This window comes from Lissotriton vulgaris, chromosome 10 (genome assembly GCF_964263255.1).
Source record: "Lissotriton vulgaris chromosome 10, aLisVul1.2, whole genome shotgun sequence".
Lineage (NCBI taxonomy): Eukaryota > Metazoa > Chordata > Amphibia > Caudata > Salamandridae > Lissotriton > Lissotriton vulgaris.
In genome coordinates this window covers 962635687-962656267 of record NC_141698.1, presented here as the reverse complement: position 1 = coordinate 962656267, position 20581 = coordinate 962635687, and the positions used below count along the sequence as shown (strand labels likewise).

General features: G+C 43.4%; 1 protein-coding gene across 3 annotated transcripts in view; it reads left to right on the top strand.

The window, feature by feature from the left end:
- Positions 1-20581, top strand: part of DGKB (diacylglycerol kinase beta) — a 1765597-nt gene that overhangs the window by 1108520 nt on the left and 636496 nt on the right. The gene's annotated exons all lie outside the window — the stretch shown is intronic.

Genomic DNA, 20581 nt, shown 5'->3' with positions numbered 1-20581 from the left:
GGAAATTAACTGATTTGACTGTCCCCACTTGATTGAACCTTCTTGATGTTTTATCCTGTAAGGACTGTACCTGTTTTTCGATTTTGTACTATGACCTTTAAAACGTAGTCCAAAAATATATATATATTTTTTGTTGTTGCTTGATTTAGCAAAAAACTCCTTTCTTGAATTTATGGACCTGCTATGGAAATAATGTATGTAGCATGCACTTCAAATGTCCAAACTGAAGCATAGACAACTCCTAACATCTTATTTGAAAGTCAATATAATAAGCAGTGGTAAGCGGCGAGCCACAGGGCTCTTAGCAAAAACACAAAGGCTGTATGGAGGTGTTACAAATTATGCTGGCTTCTTGGCATTGCATAATATACTTTCATTCTAGGGAGTAGCTGGAGGTAGGAAGTTCTATGGACTCTTTAACAGAAATGTTCAACAGGGCACACATTTTGTCAGCTTCTTTATCCAAGTCACAAAGAAGTTGAGGAACTGCAGGGGCATAGCTTAGTCAATTAGATTGGACAATTGAAAATCTCAAATGTATCAACTAAAGAAACAGTGCACCCCAGAGTGCAGAGACAAGATGACCTAGGTTCGGAATAGACTGCTTCTGTGAGGAACAAGGTCAATACTGATTGCATTAGGTGGGCCCCTGTCTAGAGTGGTACAGTGGGATCAAAAACATTTGAATGCTACTTGTTTGTTTGCCAGTAGTTAGACTGTTTGCAATCATTCTACCCATCACCTTTTGCATGTTTGATTGCCATCAGTATGTCTGGAAATATGAGACTGGTGCAGCTTTCAAGCATGCTACTGTCAATTTTTGTGAATTCCAAAAAGAAGTAAATTTGCACTCATTCACAGAGGACTTCTGTAGTGCAGATTTACAATGTTTTTGGTTTACCGGTTACTATATATACATAATTTTTCAATCGAAAAGGAACAAGTTAAGTTGATCTGAAAGCAATGAGGAAAACCGACACAGACATAACAGACCCAACTGAGGACCTGTGATGCGGCTCCTTCCCTGACCCCACCCGGACCTCCTGTTCTCGGACGCTCACCCTTTGTAAATATAACCTTCTCTTCAGAGTCACTTGGCCTGGCCATCACTGTAATATCCTTGTACAGCATGTCACCACTTGTACAGCACTGTGTAATAAATCTACCCCATCACAAACCCTCACAGGACACTCTTTTCTTTCCTTCTCTCCCTCCCTTCCTTCCCGGTTCCGTCCCGCCTTCCCTCCCTCACGGTCGTTCTTTCGAATCCCTCCACTTTACTCCCGGTGTTAGTTACGGTTTGCTCAATAGCAAGTCCAGTTGGACTAACGGCTCCTTTTTGTTTTCATTTCCCCGATACCTCCGAGGACCACCCCAGCTCCCGACCTCCCCGAAGACCCTAGACCCAACGAAAACCCGGAGCAGACCGAGACGCCATCCGGCGGAGCCTTACCTTCTTTTTCTTCCTGTTTTCCACTGTCTCACTGACTCCAAGTGTGCAATAAAGAAACGCCATTGCCCACTACATCCGGCCTCCTTGCCTGATTTTCCGGCCCGCCGCCAGCCCACGATCACAGGACCCTACAGACCCAACTACAAAACCATGATTATATTTCTTTTGGCAGCGCCTCACCCCAAACGCCGCCAAAGCTTTGCCCTTGAATAACTGTCATGAAAGTTAGAAACGTGAGGGTGTATGCTGATGCCAGCAAGTGGAGCATAGGAATTAAAGGTTCAATAAATGCAATGCCTTATGCAATTAGTCTGTTTCTTAATACCAGGTGTTTAGGAACGCTCCATAGCAATGCCAGCGCAAGCTACAAGCCTGGCTATATGGGGGTCTTGAACAGACGTGGCCTCTGCTTTGCATCTCCATTCTGCCGTTAGGGAATCCATCACTATGGGCATAGGTGACAGAAGAATCGGGTGTAAATACCTGTGCATGCCTCACCTTAGGAGTGGATTGGCATGTCGTCTAATTTGATCATATGTACCCTTTGCATGCAGTATTAGCACACAGAGAAAAAAAGAATCAGGCTTAGGGAAATCAAGCAGAGCTCATTTTCTGAAGCATTCAGTACGAAACAATACACTTGAGAATGCCTTGACTCTGAAGCCACTTCCTCTTCCATTACTGGTATTAACAAAATCTTTTCATAGAAACATCAAAGATCTAAAATTATTATTTTTTACATACGCAACGTCATACCTTACATTTTTTCAAAGCATTAGTACGCTCAATCTTTGATGTCAGGTCCGGGAAAGGTTTTCCACCTATTTTAAATCTCTGTTAGATAGGTCTGTCATACATGCAAACATAAAATACAGTTTTTTTGATTGTGACCTCATGCTTCACTTCATGAAAAAATTGTATTTCGAAACGACAACAACACTCTATCACTAGTCTCTGTTAGAAACAAGAAAAGCAGACACGTTTTAGGCAACAGCACATGTGATCTTTCATCAATTATAAGTGTGTTTTTATAACCAAGGACCAAGCATTTTATTTTTTTGCATTTAAGGCCACAACAATCCGCAGGCAACAAAAAGACAGCTATAATGTGGGTAAAAATCTCATCAGGTGATAGCCTTGACAGAGCATTCCAGTGTTCCTGTCACCCAGAGCTGTCATAAACAAACCACTGATGAGACAATGACAATAATTAAATTCACATTGATGGGACAGAGAGGCTTGCAGTTATTTTTCAGGAAGAGTGACTTGAACGACTGCCAGGCAGCACACATGGGGGCTGGATCGTCATCCCGCTCTTCTCTTTCACTCAATGCTGCTCTTTTTTGGTTTTCTTCATGCTTGGTGTCACTAATGGAATACTTATTTAGCCTTGCGTATCAACGCAGAGCACTTATTCTGTCTACAAAGCAACAATAGTTGCAATTAAGATGCAACAAAACAAAAACTAAGCAATTTGATAGGATGATCTCTACAGCGCGCGCGCGCAATGCTTCAGAGCGGAACGCGTGCCACCTGACCGCTACATTTAGAACTAATTGAAATGATTAAGTCTCAGTCATGTTAAGTTGGATTTCATAAGGTTTGTTAAACAATTATATTTCTTGTTAGATAATTATATGTCTAAGAAAGGCAAGCTAGCCATAAATAAGTCATCTAAATCTACTTATGATCCTTATCAAACTCAATTCTAGGCCATCTCCCGTTGGTTCTTTATTTATTCTCTTATATGATTTCTCTTTCATGTCTAATACCTTTCAGCTTAATCTTTATTCCATGCTCAATGGCGAATAAAGGTTCAGGTTTATCAAATCGCATGGGAAAGCAAATGTGGCAAACCATCATGTACTCGTGCCACATTAGCGTCGATTTAGTAAATATCGTTCTTTTCAGCCAGGCCCTTGTTGTGCAGCTTTTTCCACGTTAGTTATTGATTCTGTTGTGGCAGAGGCTAATGCTGGCCGTGTTAAAGCACGGATGTAAGAAAAGGGGAATTACTAATGCTGTTTCCAAATAATTATACGAGGGTGATTAGGGTTCCACATGTGACTGTGAAACACGTGAAAGTGCACTGCTTTCATAATTGTGCAAATGTGTGTGTGTGTGTGCGTTGATATCCAGCATCATGCAGCCTGCAGTGTTGACATATCATATTGGAAGTGGAAGGCCATGTTCAGCAAAGCTGAATGTAAAGACCTTGTTGATAATAAAAACAACAATTCATACATTTTCAAGTTCATCCGTAGCGGACGGCTCATATCGGGGTGGCAGGGTGGGCCGGTATGTGATAAAAGAAGAAGAAAAAAGTGTGCCTCCTCACCGCTCTCCCTCTCTCTACCTCGTTGTCTCAGTCTCTCCAGGGCCAGAACCGGAAGTAGCCTGCCTCCCTCCCCAAAGCCAATCACAACACTGTAATGCAACGTTGTGATTGGTCTGAGTGCCGTGGATCGGCACTCATCCCGGGAATGGGGTCCTGGGCATATTCTCCATGCAGGCTTTAATACATCCTGCAGAGAGAACATGCAAAGTGCGCATGACTGTTTGATCGGCCCGAGAGAGCCGGCCAAACACTCATTGCGCACTTGGGGTGGACAATCCACACCTCCCCTGCTCTGAGAGCAGTGCAGCCCCGCCCGCCCTGCAAAGCTGCACAACAGGAACAAATTCAATGATAATAACCTTGAGTTATTATCGTTTTATTTGTTCTTTCTTTCACTGCTTTGCAGTAGTGGGCCGACGTGGAGGAGCTGCCACTGAAGTGCATACTAATGGTTTCCACGAGCACTCCAAAAATACTTGCTTTATGTAATTTGCCGGCAAGGCAACTGGAATGCAACATGCAAAAGTGCCATCAGATAATAAATATAAAAACAAAAAGTGATAAAAAGAAATGTTTAAAATAATCTCAACCACTGGTGGTCGCTCAATCTGCATTTAAGCTCATTCTTTTATGTCCACTGTTTCTGGTTCATATGCAAATTAAACTCATCCCTACATCCTCAGGAGCATTTCACTCCAAGCTGCAAAGGCAATACCAGGCCTTCCAGGTGTGAGCACAGGCAACCTCAGGCCAGTGTTCGGATACTTGGGCAGCATCAGTGAGCTGCAACTGGAGTCCTGTGCACCTATCTGCCATCTTTTGGAGGCAGAGTTGTCACATGCACCAGTGTTGTGTATGGATAGTCATTTGTGATATATCTTGACCAGCTCATCTATCATCAGCATATCACATGCCTGGTCACTGTTGCTAAGCATTTCAATCCCTTTACAACAAAACTACAAAGCTCTGTGATGGATTTAATGGTGTGCACTATTTTGGGCAGCATCTTGACTTTCGTAATTGTGGCTTAGCTACTGTTGGTCTCACCTTCAGCTCTTCTTGACTTATTTCTCTAGGAGCAAAAGAGGTCAGCTGCCTGATTTTAAATGCAAGTAGACCAATGGTGTCAGGTAAATGTAAAAACTCACCCCAGTCTTCCAGGTCACACTTCCCTGTGAAAAAAGACCCAAAACATCAACTTTCACTTGCGATGGGAGATACTACTCATAATAGGGAAGCAACACAGATCACAGGAGGAAGTACAGAAGGGGTTTGGAGATTTTGTTTAATGCTTTGTGTGTGTAGTTCCTATGGACAAGCCTTTTTTTGTTTTTTAAGAGTCGAAGGAGGTGAACAGAAGAAAACAAGAACGTGTCTTGTTGCTTCTAACTGACAGATGTATAACTGGCAGATCTTTGCCAGAAATCATATCTCTGAAGTCTATTTGCTGGAAACATTGAGTGGATAAACTACAGGATTTCTGGTTTGATTTGGTTTGATTTGCTCAGGGGTATTCTGCAATCGCCGACACTTGAGTGCAGGATGCAACAGACGTTAATTGAGCTTCTTGTTCTTGGTCTGGAAGCAGGGGTGGATCTTTCTAAAAGCCACCATGCCCAAAAGTGGAAACTCAAAGCCGGACAATGTCCCTCAAAGGCCATCACCAGTCTTGGAGGATAAAGCCGGAAGCACTAAACACCTTAGCTAACGAAATGTAGTGAACAATAACACAGATACTGGTAACCCATAGTCTCAAGGCGAAGATAATCCCTAGGATCTGACACGGCTTGACTATGAGGATGAACCAGGAGCCAGAACTACAATAGGAAAATAATTAAAAAGGGTCAGTAAGTGATTCCCAAGAAACCAGATAAAACACCACCCAAGAAATGTTTCGATGCAATAAATCATCGAACTAGCCACTTTATAATCCATGATGGATTAAGGTTCCAATACAGCCATGAAGGAGGCAGCTTTGATCAATAGGTTTTAGAAAACTGAGGCTGCCATATTCCTTCCTGCAGCCTAACATGATGGGTAAACAAACTTGCCCTAATGCCGCCACTGCTACTCAGATTCTGCTCCCATTGACGTGGCTCCTACCATCACTTGCACAGGATTTCCCCCTCCAGCAGTGACAGCTCTCCCAGTGAAAAAATAAAGTGTGCTGTAACACAGCAAGAGTGTGAAGCCTGTTCAGCATGTGCTTAACACAGATTTTTCACTTTAAACAGACCTGCTCGAAACATAAACATCAAGAGCTGACTGAAAATCTATCAGATTGTTATCCTTGCTGAGGGCAAGAAAAGCTGCAATTGCTAGAGGAGTAACTCTCTTGCTTTCCCCATGGCCATGGGGGTTCGGGTTTCGCAAGTGGAGCCTATTTCACTTGTGAACTTCTCTTCTGTCAGTTGCAACTGAAGGAAGTCTTTAAGACGAAGAGCAACTATGGCTCCCAGGATTCAATCGAGTTGAACAGTTGTCGAGTTCAGTTACTATTGAATAAATTTACTAGAGGATTGATGTGATCTGTAAGTTTTCAGATCGTTTATCAATGGTTGAAAAACAGATTCAATTTATAGTATTTTATATGCAATGTGGCATCTTTTAGTGGCACACTGTCAGTGTGCCTTTCAAGGGCCTGCTTGTTTCTCTGCCTGCTTCGCTATTAGCAGTACAAAAGGGGGTGTGGATGGACGGAGCATCTGAACCAATCAAGCACTCACCCCCAGTCAACAGATCTGGGTTTAATCCATCACCGTTCTTTAGCCCACTCTGCCACCCCAGTTCAGACATGGCCATATGCAAATCAGTCTGACCCTGTGCCTCATGAGAACAGACCAGACCGAACTGCCAAGCCATACCTTCCCTGGACCGGAAACAACCTTCTGAGGACCGGTTTCTGACATTTCAGCCGTCTTCAGCCCGGCTTGCTTGAATCTAGTGGCAAAGTGAGCAAGGGACTCACGTCTGAGCATACCCTGCCAACTTATGGCAAACAAAGCGGTACAAAAGGGGATGGTGATGGACGGAGCATCTGAACTAATCAAACACTCACGCCCAGTAAACAGATCTGGGTTTAATCCATCACTGTTCTTTAGCCCACTCTGCCACCCCAGTTCAGACATGGCCATATGCAAATCAGTCTGACCCTGTGCCTCATGGGAACAGACCAGCCCGGACTGCCAAGCCATACCTTCCCTGGACCGGAAACAAGCTTCCGAGGACCACTATTAGGGCACAGGCGCAAAGGCAAAGTGATTCCCACATTTGCATGGGGTCACGCTCCCATGCAAATGAGGGGACAGGCTTTCAAGATCGTGCGGGCACTACATGTGTAACAGTGCTATCAGCATTACCAAAGGACCGCGGAAGGCTCTGCAACCACTTCTGAAATACCATAGGTGGGGGGGGGGGGGGGTCAACAAAGCAGTCGAGGGTGCCTTTTTGCACCGCGTGGCACTAGGCAATAATGGCCCCAAGTAACTATTGAATTCGAAATATTGATTAACTATGGAGCTTACCAGTAAAAATGTTCGTAAAATATTAAAGAAGGTAGTATTTTTTCATTTGGATAAATGATTTAAAGATTAACGAAGACGTCACTTTCAGCCCTTAAAGGCACCCGAAAAGAGACACTTTCAAAGTCTTCTAGAATATCAAACGCTCCACTTGCCATAATGTGGTCTGAGTTCTAAACTCCTTTAAAACAAAGTATTACAAAGTGATGTTTATTTATTTTTTATGAAGTCATCTTTGACTTCATAAATCAAGAGCACCGTGATTATGGGCAAACATGTGCACTGTTTTCTTTTTCTGTCCTCCATAATTAATAGCATTTGTTCTGTGAAAACAAATTAGCCATGTTTCTGTTATAAACACTTAGCTCTAGATCATTTTTTAAAATGCTAAATGACCTTGACAAAAAGTGAAAGATCAATAAGGTGTTGATGATCACGCTGATCCTAATAATGCTGGAGGTTTCTCCCGGCGTGAGTTTTTCCTGTTGGAAGGTTTGAAGCCAGCACTTTTTCCTGCCTTTGCTGTTTTCATAAGTAGAGGCAATAGTTGGATTTATGCAAGAGTGATGGATTTACTTAGACAACTCTATGGATTTTCTTGCTGCTTGTACTAAACCGCACAATGTTACGGTTCTTCAAGGTTGTCTGGTCACAATTTTCATCAGACCACTTAATGTGAAATATGTCAAGAGGTTATGCGCTTCAGCAATGCCTTACAATGTGATAATATGTCAAGGAGTCTTTCAAAGCCAATGTATTTCTTTTTTACTCAGACATGCTGAATAGGCCACAAAAACTATTTTTCCATGTCACCTGCCTGCCTGGCCAAGATGAGTAAAATGCACCCGAAAAATGGTGCAGTGTCTGCCAGCAAATCACAGGTGTGTGTGTTGTCTACAACAGGTAGAGTTGATGAAAATATAAGCAATATAGTACATTGAAATACATATTTCTAACTGTTTGGCTTAACAAATAAAGCACTCTTCAACACTGAAACATCATGGCATGATCCGTAAGCGTGTATTTCATAAGGCCAATGTAATACACATTCAGTGTAGAATTGTTTATGTCATGTAGGGAAAATACATAGGGGCAGATTTACAATAACTGGCGGATCCCTGCATATCAGCAGGGATGCACCATTTATTGTGCGTCACAGCAGACACCTCTTGTGCCGCATTTACAATGCAGGGCACCATGGGTCAAGAATAGACAGATGCGTGACGCATCTGCTACTGTAAAGGTGACGCATTGATGGAGTCGCGTCGCACGCAGACGCAGCTAAAGCAAGGCTCGTGGTGCCCCTTTGCCTAATATGCTGCGTCAATCCTTGCGCCTGCTTCAAGCAGGCTCAGGGTTTTGACACAGCATGGCCATAAAAGTGACTGAGTGAAATCTTGTAGGTTTCCACTTTTAGGAGGCGTTCCTGCGCCGGAACCCCCCCCCCCCCCCCCCCCCTGTGCCGGAAAGCTCACATGTGGCGCAGGGCTTTACGACATGACACATCTCCCAGATGTGTCACGTTGTAAATACAACGCAGCATGGCGCTGGCTTTGCGCCGCTGCTCTGTCACAAAATGACGCAATGGCGGCGTACGGGGCTTGTAAATCTGTCCCATACTATTTCTTTAATGGCCATTTAAAATACAGAACAAAATTGTTAAATTGATAGGTAAAAGTAAAAGGTAAAAGTTAATTGGTGTACACACCCGACATTTCATAGCCATTCAATGACAGCCACAAATCTGTTTGTGTTTTTTATCTGTGTAATAAACAAATCCCTATTTTGTGCTATGTAAACTTGAAGAAAAATTATTATTGCATACAATGAAAGTGATGTGATCACTTAAAAAATGCAACATTAATGGAATATTTACAAGCAAAGCTCTAATTATGAATCAGAATGGGCTGACTTAGATAATGCTTTACCATGCAGTGGGTGCCAAGTAATCTGCTAAAGAAGGTGAATTGAGAAGTTTATTAAAGGAAAGTGCGTGTTGATACTAAAAATGTGAGGGTTTTATAGTGAGTATGACAGTGTACGGTGGGTACCGAGCTCTGTTTCCACATGTTGATTGGTGAGGAAAGACCATTGGGGATATTCACAAGTAAGTGGAGGAGAGAGGCGTTATCCTTCTTGGATTAACGCCTCTCCCGCCACTTCGGAAATGCAAGGCTGAACCATATGTGCTCTGCTTCTTGCAGCACTCATGCGAGTTACAAAACGGCGTTTGAAAAAAAGGTCTATTTATGTTCAGGAAGAGACACCGTCCTGTACATACACAAACCGTGGCATTTTTCTTTTTCCATGCGTGCTGCACAAGGCAGCACACATAGAAAAAGCAAAAACGAGGAGAAATACAGCATTTCTCCTCGTTTTGCCAGCATAAGACCATGGTTTTCCTGGCCTTCATTTTGGCGCTGCCTCCTATTTAGCTGCCCTTGTGAATAGGGGGCAGCATCAAAATTGATGGGTGTTGCGGTGTAACGCCCACCACAACACCCACTGCATGCCCCTTTCACACTAAACACAGCGTGAAACGGGCCATTCTTACAAGGCAGCATTAAGCCAGGTTAAGTGGCTTACCGCTGCTTGTGAATAAGGCGAGGCCCCTATCGCCACCACAACGTCACTGAAAATTATGTTGTGATGGCGATAGGGGCTTGTGAATATGCCCCCTAGTGTTGAAGTCATATTACTAAAACACACAAGAAAGAAAATCAGTGAGTGTATCAGAAGCACACGAGCACACATAACGCAATTTTGCCTAGAGAGTTCACACTCCTTAGCAAAGTAAATACTACAACTACCTCAACCCAGGGCCGGTTCTCGGGTGATGTGACCAGTGCAGCCACAATTGTTGCTGAGCTTGGGAGGCGCTCTGTTTGGAAATAACTTATGGGTTTAAAATAGCACCTGTTGCAGAGTTCTTTGAGTCTCCAGATGTTTTCATGTTAACAAAAAAAATGTCAAGTTAACTCTGGTGATTAATGTTCGTGCTGGAGAGAGATTTGAAATGTGCCTAGTGTCTGTTTTGACTCACCATAAAGTAGAACAGAGGGTTAATATGCCTGCTGCAAAGAACATGTACCATGCAGATCATAGAACTATATTTTATTTATGTGGATAGCTCAGTGTGTTACAACTTTTGTCACAGAGATTCTTTTGTTACTTGCAGTTCATCAATTGCACTTCTATTATAGCACCATCGCCTATGAACTGTCATAAGAGAGCTGCATGTAAACTGAGAGGTATAGGTTAGAGCATTATGTTTTCCCCCAATCTTTCATTATCCTAATGTTGCTAAAAAGGGTTTTGTTAGATCTGGGGGTCTCTAGTTGGCAGAGTTAGGTACCAATGTATAAATAGGGACCCTTGCTTCTAGTCAGGGCAAGGGGGATACACTCTTTAGATAGCCCCTGCTCTCCCCCTTGGTAGCTTGGCACGAGCAGACAGGCTTATCAAAGGCAATGTGTAAAGTATATGTACCAGCACTCACAGTAACACAGTGAAAACACAACAAATGGACTCCACACCAGTTTAGAATAAATAAAGTATCTTTATCTAAACTACACAAGACCAAAATGAAAAAATCTAACATACACAGTTCAAGAATCTGGTCTGTATGGGGAGGGATGCAATACCTTGTATGGATTCTGGTGCGCAGGTTCGGTAGGAAGCGCCTCGCACAGACATGATGCGATGATCTTCGGGACGTCAACGATCTCTGGTGTGGCGACGATGCGCAGTGCAGCGTTGATCTTCTACTCTCGCAGCCCCTCGATGCGAAGGCTCTGCGACAATGTTCGCAGCGACGTGATGCCTTGCGGCGATCTCACCCAGCAACGACAGGCTCTGCGACAATACTCGCAGTGGCAGGAGTCGTCCCACACCGGGGCCATGCTCTCCACAATCGAACAATGCATCGATTCTTACAGCGGCAACAGGAGCTGCGACGTTCTTCACAGCGACAGGAATTCTCTTGCACGGTCGACGATGCGCTCCGCAAGCGAGCGATGCGTGAAAATTGTAGATCTTCTTCTTTTCTCCTTGTCCAGCTTCCCAAACAGCAGGCAACAACTTACTGAGGCCCCACAATTGGATCAAGCACCCTAGGAAGGGCAGAACTCACTCAGCAGAGTTCAGGGGAGAAGCTGGGGGTGAAGTCCTTTTGTTCCTGGGACTTCTTAACAGGAGACCAGCTCTCCTCAGGCCCTTGGAGATCTCTTCAAGCAAGGGGACACAGCACACATCAAAGTCCTTCTCCTCTCCTTGGCAGCAAAGCAATTGCAGGTCAGTCCACAAGCACACCGCAGGACAGTCCTTCTTCTTCAGCCTTCTAGCTTTCTCCTTGGCAGAGGTTCCTTCTTGATTCCTGGATGATCTAATTTTCTGAGGTCTGGGCATCTCTTTTTATACCAGTCGTTCCTTTGTTCTCTGGAGGCAGAGAGGCCTTGGCTTAGTCAGAACCAGTTCTGGTCAGTCTTGGAGCACTTTGTTTTCCTGAATTCTTCTTTCCTTTTAGAGAGCGGGGCAGGGTCGTCAGTCGGCCAGCAGGAGGTGGAGCCAGCATTGTGGAAGGCAGGCACAACCTTATTCAGGTCCAGGTGCTATCCCCTCCCACCACTCAAGCAGATGCAGCTATTCAGCCTAGGGCTGACTCATCCAACTTCCTGGGGTCCCCCCAGCCCCTATCACTCACAAACCAGACAGTCAATTCACGTACAGGCCAAGGCACACATAAAGGTCAGACAAGAGAACAGCCACTTTCTAAAAGTGCTGTTCTCAAACACAGGATTTAACAAACCATCCTTCCTAAAAGATAGGTAATTAAATTCTGAGTTCAGGGATACCAGACTTTAATTTTCTATCTTGCTCCTATGAGAAGATATGCAGGTAAACATTACACACAGCATTCCCCATTATAGCGTATAGGCAAGATAGCCTTACAATAGTGAAAAACAAAAATGGCTGTAATTCACTACCAGAGCAGTTCACCTACACTATTACATGCTCTACCTTTCACATACACTGCACCCTGCCCAGGGGGGTACCTAGGGCCTTCCATAGGGGGTGACCAATGTGTATAGAAAGGGAAGGGTTAGGCATGGTCAGTGTGGAAACTGGCCTGGTCTGCATGGCAGTTAGCAACTGCACAAAGTCACTGCAGTGGCAGGCCTGAGACCCCATTTTAGGGCTACTCATGTGGGTGGCACAATTAGTGCTGCCGGCCCAATAGTAGCATTTGAAACACAAGTTCTGGCACACTTAGTGCACTTTACTAGGGACTTCATGGTAACACAAATATGACAATCATGGATAACCAATCACAATAACAATGTATACAGAGAGCATATGCACTTTAGCACTGATCAGCAGTGGTAAAGGGCCCAGACTCCTATTGCCAACAACCACGGGTCAGAAAAAAATAAAGGAAGAAGAAGCAAAAAGTTTGGGGATAACCCTGCAAAAAGGGCCATTTCCAACAGATTTGTTTTGGAGAAAATATATTCTTATAAGTACAGCCAACCACTGTAGCACATTTTAGATCCTGAGTTCGTGCTTCTCAAGAACAAACATTCCTGAAATATACTGCCAACTAGTATGGGTGAGATGTGACTTACACCTTGTAATACATATTGTCTTATGTAACATTTCCTGTAGATTGATTTACACATGTATGACTCATTGTCTCTGTATAATGTGTGTGTGATGTAAAGTGATGTGACTCCCTACACTGGTGCTATAAAAAAAAAGAAATAATTGTGATAGAGTGACTATAAAGAGATGAGGGGCACTGTTGGAGGGTGGTAGTGAGGGAATCCGTTAAGAAGGAGGATATTGGAAGGTGTCTCCAAAAACAGATTGTCACACTAGGCACTACCAGCGCAAAAGTTGGCCCTGCCTTGATTGGAATGATTCGTCCAATAATTGGGTTAGCAGTGCAGTATTAAGTCTGCAGGCATTACAGTCATGAAGACAAAGGGACTCATTACAATGTCGTCGGAAGCTTACCGACCGACATGGTAGGTTCACAGTCCGACCGCTGAATTTTAATGTTAGCAGACGGAGTGTAAACGAGCCAGTCAATTCGACTCGGTTCGGATGTGCACCAGTCGGAAACCTATTAGGATCCCTCACGGACGGAGTTTCCGCCATCAGGAATATGATGTCGGTTTCTAACAACCTTTACATGTATGCCTTCCTGACATGGAAAGGCTATCGGAAAGCAATGTTGGGGGCCCCTAGAAGTGCCCCCATCCCTCCACAGCCTACGGTTGTGTACCTGGCGTGGCAAGCATCCCTGCACCGATTGGCAGGCACCATAAGGTGCCTGCCACATGGTGCAGGAATTTCCACAAACTGCCCATTTCTCCTATTTCTCAATGATTTTCATCCTCCACACAAGCTCCCATTGAGAAATGGAAGTTTGAGACTGCACCATGGGGCTGATTAGGATGGAGGATTTTCCGCATCCTCCGGGCCGGCGGAAGCCACCGCCGGCCTGGAGGATGCGGAAAATCCTCTGCGGACCCACCAAGACTCACCGCCACATTAGGATGGCTGGTGGGTCCTGGTTTCCGTCCGCAGCTTTTCCTCCGCGGTTGGCTTACAACCGCGGCGGAAAAGCACTAAAATGGTGACGGTGTCTCTCAGACACCGTCAGCCAGATTAGGATGTGCGTGGAAGCCGCCACGGAAAAGCATGAGTAACTTCACTGCGGGGGCCCGTTGCGGGCCCCCTAGGTGAAGGGGGGTGGGGAGTGCACATGGGGGGTACCTATGGTACCCCCCTGCATTTGCGTGCACAATGCAGCAGGCACCGCGCGGTGCCTGCCGCTTTGTGCATGCATTTTTAACATTGCTGCGGGTGCAGCTTGAAGCTCCACTCGCCGCAATGTTAAAAATAGAGGATGTGACCGCCACCCTGGCGGTCACATCCTAATCTGCACAGAGGGAACGCCGCAGCCCATGCAGACGGTCCCTCCTACTCAGGGGTCGCGGACGTACTCAAGTCCGTCCGCGATCCTAATGACCCCTGTGTGGTCACATCCTAATCCGGTGTTCGGAACTGCTGACCTATGAACAGGTGGTTCCCACATCGAGATGGTGTTGGTTGGAGGCAACTCCGACCAACATCGTAATAGGGGCCTAAGTTGGTACTAGTTTTGGGAATTATACAATGTCTACAGATTTGCAACTTTTTGGAAATCTGAAAGCCTTGCCATGTTATGGCTGCAAACCTGAGCCAGATGCAGCTTTCCAGGATTATTTCTTAAACAGTTATGAGAACACTGATTTATTAGAAGCAAATGTACATACATTGGTAACATTTGTCTTCCTTGCAGATAAAGTACCTTTTCTCGCTGTAAAAAACCCTTTCCTTTCACCTGCCACCATTTGTGGGACTGCTTCCTTTCTGATCCTGCCCTGGGAATATATTTATTTTCTATTGCCAGTGTCAGGAGTAAAACTCCAACTGTATCGTAGGCAAGAAGAATTCTGAGAAGAGGTTGCGATTACCAGTAGAGAATAATGTTTGTATCTGTTCCCAAACTTCCAGGGCATATCCAATTGAAATGTCTTATCCTCACCCATAACAGAATTACTCTGCTCTAACCCTTTTCTGTTAAGAACAAAAGTTGTTTGCACTGATTAAAGAAGCTGTTTAAATGCATAATCATTTAAAACAAGGAAACCCTTTGTGTTTTATATATAGATGGCATACCACATCAATCAACTTGCAATCATAAACCACACGTACCGCAATCAAATAGCACCCTAGGAGCTGAAGAATACATCGTCAAATTTAGTTACAAATGCTTTGCTTGTCTAAATCATCGGTTGTTTTGACTCATATCAACGTCAACACTAAGTAGATCTCTTGAGTATATCTAAGCCTGCACTTACCAGGATTAAAAAATTATAACAAAAGGGCTTATTGAACATTGATCGTCTATAGTGTGTTGACAAAAGATATAACCCTCCCTGTTTTTGCTTATTAGTTTGTGTATTATTCATTTTATTGGTAGAACTTTTATATTGTTGAACTTTTTGTGTATACATTTGTTTATCACTTTTGTGTATTTTATAATGCTTGAAAACAATGTATACATTCCTATGTGATTATTACATATGGTTTTAAATCTCGCAAATGAATTCATGTGGGTAAGAGGATCTTTTTTTTTTTTTCAAACAATTTTTATTGAAAATCAAAGCAACTTGTGGGCATACATAGAATCATTTCGTGCATACATAGAAAACGGCATATTTAAAACCACAATATATAATCATACGATAGAAGGTATGTCAAGTGAAGCATGTGGTAACATTACGTGTCCATCCGCAGCACCCCCATTCCTGCCCCCTCACTCAGAATTACTGTCGCTCGACATCGTCGGGTGTCACATATATACCCCCAGTATTCTTTCCATGCATTCCAAATCCGGACCCATTTCTGCGGACACTTTCGGTTCAGATACACTGTTCGTTCTGCCAGCATAGGTCAAGGTCTGCACACCAGACCCTGAATGTCGGTATTGTCGGAGATCCCCAATATTTATCTACATTTCTTTTTGCATACATTATTCCCAATGTCATCCAGTCCTGGGAGGAGTGAGTTAAATCATTGGGTTCCCAAATATTTAAAAGGCAGCACTTAGGGTCCGGTATTATTGAGTCGGTGACTACCTGTGACATAGTCCTCATTAACTTATTCCAATACTCTGCAATGCATGGACAGTTCCAGATGGTGTGAAAGAACGTCCCTTCCTCCCCACACCCTCGCAAACAATATTTATGGTCAGCTCTCCCAATTGCATGTAGTGTGACTCTAGTATAATAGACCTGATGTAGTACTTTTAATTGTACTAGGAGAAGTCTGGAAGGGATAGCCACCGCCCGAGGGGAGGATGGTGCAGTCTGCCAATCTCACTCGTCTAGTTCTCCCACCTCCGCAGTCCACTTGTCCTTTAATTTCAAAATCGGGTCTGGTAGATTATTAATGAGCTCACGATATACATATGAGGTGGCTTTTTTGGGCATGTGTTCTGTAAGAAGCCTGTCTTCTAACGGGGTATACTCTGGCACCTCATCCCCAAGCCAAAGAAGCGATCCCAGGGCGTGACAAATTTGCGAGTATCTAAACCTTTCAGTGGGGGCCAGGTCATAATGTTCCACCAGCTGTTCAAATGTTAATAAGGCCCCCCGCTTCCAGAGATCCCCTACTGTCGAAATACCAATGAGGTCCCACGCCTGGAACCCCTTACTGTTTTTCAGACAGCCCAGCCTAGGCGAGGACCAAAGCGGAGTCATTTGAGTAATGACGCTCTTACATATAAATTGGACCTGGGCCTCATACCATAGTTTGACCATGTGGGCCGTGGGAACAAGCAATGCTGCAGCGCCTTTTTTGTCATAGAGTGCGGCTAACACTCCCCCGCTACCAAGGTCGTACCTATCAGCTTTAAACGCCGGTTCTGACTGGGGCACATGCAGCCATTGATTAATGATCTTCAACTGGGCCGCCCAGTAATACAGTTGAATATCGGGGAGAGCCACTCTACCATCGTACCAGCCCCGAACTAACTTCTGCTGGGAGATGCGCGCCGGTTTATCTCCCCAGATGAGACTTGAAACCAGCGTGTCTATGGATCTAAAATATTTTGGGGAAACGGAGAAAGGGGTATTCTCAAGAATATAGAGTAGCCGGGGCAGTGTCTTCATCTTGTATAGTGCCGCTTTCGCCAGGAGGGTCAGGGGCAAGGAGCGCCAGTGATGTGCGTCAGTGCGAAAGCGCTTCAAAGGGGGCGCCAGGTGACGGCGGAAAAAGGCCTCTTGCGTAGGTCTCACCCAGATCCCCAAATATTTAAAGGGCTCTTCAGTAATGATCAGCGGGCAGTCTACCAGGAGGTGTGGTGGGGGGCCCTAAAGGACAAATAAAACCGACTTGAACCAGTTAATAGTGTACCCCGAGACTCGACCGAAAATTTCAAAAATATTAAGAAAAATTATAATAGAGCGTCTGGGCAAGGTCAAATACAAGAGGATATCGTCCGCATATAATGATATGCGGTCCTCCCAGGTCCAGCTAAGTCTCTTTATCATCGGGTCCCACCGGATCCACGCTGCCAGTGGTTTGAGAATCAAGGCAAAAAGCAAGGGCGATAAAGGACACCCTTGTCGTGTGCCACGGCCAAGCAGAAAGGTTCTTGAAATATGGCCGTTAGCCACTATGTGAGCCAGCGGTTTAGTATAAAGCAGCTGTACCTATGCGCAGAATTTGGGTCCGAAGCCAAGGTGTCGGAGGACCGCAAATAAATAAGGCCATTCAACCATGTCGAATTCCATTCGGGCATCCAGGGATATAACTACCGTGGGCTCAGAAAGATTTGGGACCTGTGCCATCACCGCATGGACTCGCCTCAGGTTAAGAGCAGTGTTTCTATTTGGCATAAAGCCGGAATGGTCCGGATGGATCTATGACAGAATTTCAAAAGACAGAATTTCGACCTACACAAATATCGGCGTAATTATATCGATAGCAAAAATATCGACGCCCTATGTACAACATGGTAAGTACCAAAATATCGAAAAATTAATGTCGATGTTAAAAATATCGTTGTTAAATATATCGATTTTTTTTAAATTTAAAATAACATTAAAAAACTGTAAATAATACTTATTAATTACTTAAACATATTTAAATATATGTAATAATTGTTAAAATAAATAATAATACATATTTAATAAAAAAATAAAATGATAAATCATATATAATATATAATTACTTAACAATAATTACTATTCCCACTCCAGTGGGTGCAACAGTAGGGAAAACTGACCCTGAACACTAAAAATACCCCTTTACCCAAAAACCTAAAACTGACCCTGAACCCTAAAAATACCCCTTTACCCATAAACTGAAAACTGACCCTGAACCCTAAAAATACCCCTTTACCAAAGAACTGAAAACTGACCCTGAACCCTAAAAATACCCCTTTACCAAAGAACTGAAAACTGACCCTGAACCCCAAAAATACCCCTTTACCCAAAAACTGAAAACTGACCCTGAACCCTAAAAATACCCCTTTACCCAAAAACTGAAAACTGACCCTGAACCTTAAAAATACCCCTTTACCCAAAAACTGAAAACTGACCCTGAACCCTAAAAATACCCCTTTACCAAAGAACTGAAAACTGACCCTGAACCCTAAAAATACCCCTTTACCCAAAAACTGAAAACTGACCCTGAACCCTAAAAATACCCCTTTACCCAAAAACTGAAAACTGACCCTGAACCCTAAAAATACCCCTTTACCCAAAAACTAAAAACTGACCCTGAACCCTAAAAATACCCCTTTACCCAAAAACTGAAAACTGACCCTGAACCCTAAAAATACCCCTTTACCCAAAATTAATTAATATTACAAATAAATTACTTCCCACCCTATTCCCCTATAAACCCACAACCCGCTCCAGTAGTAAAACATATAATTTAGTTAAAAATATACATAAATTATCAATTAATTAATCAATTAATCAATTAAAATAAATCATTGCCAATTAATATTTAATTGCAAAATAAATTAATCATTGAAAAATAATTATTTAAGTACAAATAAATTACTTCCCACCCTATTCCCCTATAAACCCACAACCCGCTGTGGTAGTAAAACATATAATTTAGTTAAAAATATACATAAATTATCAATTAATTAATCAATTAATCAATTAAAATAAATCATTGCCAATTAATATTTAATTGCAAAATAAATTAATCATTGAAAAATAATTATTTAATTACAAATAAATTAATTCCCACCCTATTCCCCTATAAACCCACAACCCGCTGTGGTAGTAAAACATATTATTTACTTTTATATATTTTTAAATTATAAAAACATATTAAACACATATTATAACAATTAATTTAAATACTTAACTAATATTTCTAACACATATTAGTAAATCGAAATTACTTACATCGATATATATGCTATCGATATTAGTAATTTCGATATTACTTACCTTATGGTCGATATTCTGGCCATCGATATTCTGGACATCGATATTCTGTCCCATCGATATTAGCAACTCGATATAAGTGTAGGTCGAAATTAAGAACTCGATATTTTGACTGTTTACCGGTCCGGATGGATCAAGGACTCTAAATGTGGGATAATCCGATTGGCAACCATTTTGGCTAAAATCTTGGCTTCCGCATTAAGCAGGGAGATCGGACGGTAAGAAGTACACTCGTCCGGAGGTTTGCCAGGTTTCGGTATTGCAACAATTGTGGCAATCCGTTGATCTTGGGGCAGCTCCCCTTTACTCAAGCTATCCAGAAACATAGCCAAGAGGTGTGGGACGGTTAATTCGGATACTCGCTTATATAACTCAACGGGGATCCCATTGGGCCCCATGGCCTTACCCGATTGCAGGGAGTGGACCGCCGCCGCGACCTCTTCCTTTTTGAAATCGGACTCCAACAGTAGGGCATCGTCTTCCGAGAGGGACGGCATTTTTATGTCTTTAATATATGCTTGTGCCTCTTCCATGGATAAGAGTGAAGCTGAGGTGTAAACTTGCTCATAATGGTCAGCTAGGGTGGCAACAATGTCTACTGGGGCAGAAACAACTACGCCCTCGGGGGTGTGAAGCTGTGCTATTGTCTTTTGAGCTCTTTCCTTCTGATCCAACCAAGCCAAGAGCTTCCCTGCTTTATCCCCCACTTCATAAATAGTGTGATGTGTACGTTGAAGCCGCATTGCAACTTGCTCCCGCTGATGCGCGGTGAGTTCACATTGTTTGAGGCGTAGCAACCGCGCCGTCGTCGCCGTGGGGTCAGTGTTGTGTTGCGATTACAGATTGGCCAGATCGTTTTCCATCACATATAGCTCACTTCTAGCTGCCCTCCTATGTCCCGTAATTGATGCAATGGCATGCCCCCTCAGCAAGAGGATCTTTTTAATAAATGCATTTGTAACTGAATTTGACGTTGTATTCTTCAGCTCCTAGGGTGCTATTTGATTGCGGCACGTGTGGTTTATGATTGCAAGTTGATTGATGGGGTATGCCAACTATATATAAAACACAAAGGGTTTCCTTGTTTTAAGTCTTTGAACTTGGTGTCCTTGCCCTTTGGTTTGTTTTGGACACCTCTCTTTCATTTTGGATATATGCATAATCAAACATACACGTGCAAATAGTTTAATGTCCTAAGTACCTTTGTTGAGGTTTCGAGACTAGCCACGGTCGGTAGGTGGGA